Raw genomic sequence first — 2,291 nt, forward strand, 5'->3', positions numbered from 1 at the left:
TTCTCTCCATGGTTACAGAAGAAGATCCTTGAGCCTTAAACACAAGGTAGTCCTTATTCAATTGAAGGACTAGCTCTCCTCTGTCCACATCAATCACAGCTCATGCTGTGGCTAGGAAGGGTCTTCCAAGGATAATGGATTCATCTTCATCCTTCCCAGTGTCTAGGATTATGAAGTTAGCAGGGATGTACAGGCCTTCAACCTTCACTAAGGCATCCTCTACAAGTCCATAAGCCTGTTTTATTGATTTGTCTGCCATCTCTAGTGAGATTCTTGCAGCTTGTACCTCAAAGATCCCTAGTTTTTCCATTACAGAGAGTGGCATGAGGTTTATTCCTGACCCCAGGTCACACAGAGCCTTCTTAAAGGTCATGGTGCCTATGGTACAAGGGATTAAGAACTTTCTGGGATCCGATTTCTTCTGAGGTAAATTCAGTTGAACCAATGCATTCAGTTCATTGATGCAATGGAGGTTCATCCTCCCAAGTCTCATTACCAGCTAACTTGGCATCCAGCTTCATGATTGCTCCTAGATACTAAGCAACTTACTCTTCAACAATATCTTCATCCTCTTCAGAGGAGAAATACTCATCAGAGCTCATGCATGGCAATAGTAAGTTTAGTGGAATCTCTATGGTCTCTGTATGAGCCTCAGATTCCTTTGGTTCCTCATTAGGGAACTCCTTAGTGGTCAGTGGACGTCCATTGAGGTTTTACTCACTGGAAATCACTGCCTCTTCCTCCTCTACAGGTTCGGCCATTTTGGACATATTGATGGCCTTGCACTCTCTCTTTGGATTCTCTTCTGTATTGCTTGGGAGAGTACTAGGAGGGATTTCAGTAACTCTTTTACCCAACTGACCCACTTGTGCCTCCAAATTTCTGATGGAGGACCTTGTTTCAATCATGAAACTGAGAGTGGTCTTAGATAGATCAGAGACTATGGTTGCTAAGTCAGAGAGGCTTTGCTTAGAATTCTCTGTCTGTTGCTCAGAAGATGATGGAAAAGGCTTGCTATTGCCAAACCTATTTCTCCCACCATTATTATTATTGAAGCTTGTTGAGGCTTCAGTTGATCCTTCCATGAGAAATTTTGATGATTTCTCCATGAAGGATTGTAAGTGTTTCCATAGAATTCTCCCATGTAATTCACTTCTTCCATTCCAGGATTCTCAGAGTCATAAGCTTCTCCTTCAGAGGAGGCCTCTTTAGTACTGCCGGATGCAGCTTGCATTCCAGTCAGGTTCTGAGAAATCATATTGACTTGCTGATTCAATATTTTGTTCTGAGCCAATATGGCATTCAGAGTATCAATATCAAGAACTCCTTTCTTCTGAGTCATCCCATTATTCACAGGATTTCTTTCAGAAGTATACATGAACTGGTTATTTGCAACCATCTCAATGAGTTCCTGGGCTTTTGCAGGCATTTTCTTCAGATGAAGAGATCCACCAGTAGAGTGATCCAATGACATCTTGGACAATTCAGACAGACCATCATAGAATATACATAAGATGTTCCATTCTGAAAGCATGTCAGAAGGACACCTTCTGATCAATTGCTTGTATCTTTCCCAAGCTTCATAGAGGGATTCACCTTCCTTTTGTCTGAAGGTTTGGACTTCCACTCTAAGCTTGCTCAACTTTTGAGGTGGAAAGAATTTGGCCAAGAAAGCATTGACCAACTTTTCCCAAGAGTTCAGGCTTTCTTTAGGTTGTGAGTCCAACTATATCCTAGCTCTGTCTCTTACAGCAAAGGGGAAAAGCATAAGTCTGTAGACCTCAGGATCAACCCCATTGGTCTTAATAGTGTCACAGATTTGCAAGAATTCAGCTAAGAACTGATGAGGATCTTCTAATGGAAGTCCATGGAATTTGCAATTCTGCTGCATTAGAGAAACTAATTGAGGCTTAAGCTCAAAGTTGCTTGCTCTAATTGCAGGAATTGAGATGCTTCTTCCATAGAAGTCAGAAGTTGGTGCAGTAAAGTCACCAAGCACCTTCCTTGCATCTCTAGCATTGTTGTTATTTTTGGCTGACATGTCTTCTTTTTTTTTGAAAATTTCTGTAAGGTCCTCTCCAGAGTGTTGTGCTTTAGCTTCTCTTAGCTTCCTCTTCAGAGTCCTTTCAGGTTCAGGATCAGCTTCAACAAGAATGTTCTTATCCTTGTTTCTGCTCATATAAAAAAGAAGAGAACAAAGAGAGAAGAGGAATCCTCTATGTCACAGTATAGAGATTCTTTTATGTGAGTAGAAGAATGGAAGAATGGAAGAATGAGGTAATGAGAAAATA

At 41.2% G+C, this 2,291-nt stretch overlaps 1 non-coding gene across 1 annotated transcript; it reads left to right on the top strand.

Annotated features, from left to right (window-relative positions):
- Positions 1 to 1,528: 1,528 nt before the first annotated feature.
- Positions 1,529 to 1,636, top strand: LOC148544495 (small nucleolar RNA R71). The gene has a single exon (XR_015901552.1). It is a non-coding gene; the product is annotated as a small nucleolar RNA R71 (small nucleolar RNA).
- The last annotated feature ends 655 nt before the right edge of the window (positions 1,637 to 2,291 follow it).

Source organism: Arachis ipaensis, chromosome B9 (assembly GCF_059453495.1).
Source record: "Arachis ipaensis isolate K30076 ecotype BB chromosome B9, ASM5945349v1, whole genome shotgun sequence".
In the NCBI taxonomy this organism is placed as follows: domain Eukaryota; kingdom Viridiplantae; phylum Streptophyta; class Magnoliopsida; order Fabales; family Fabaceae; genus Arachis; species Arachis ipaensis.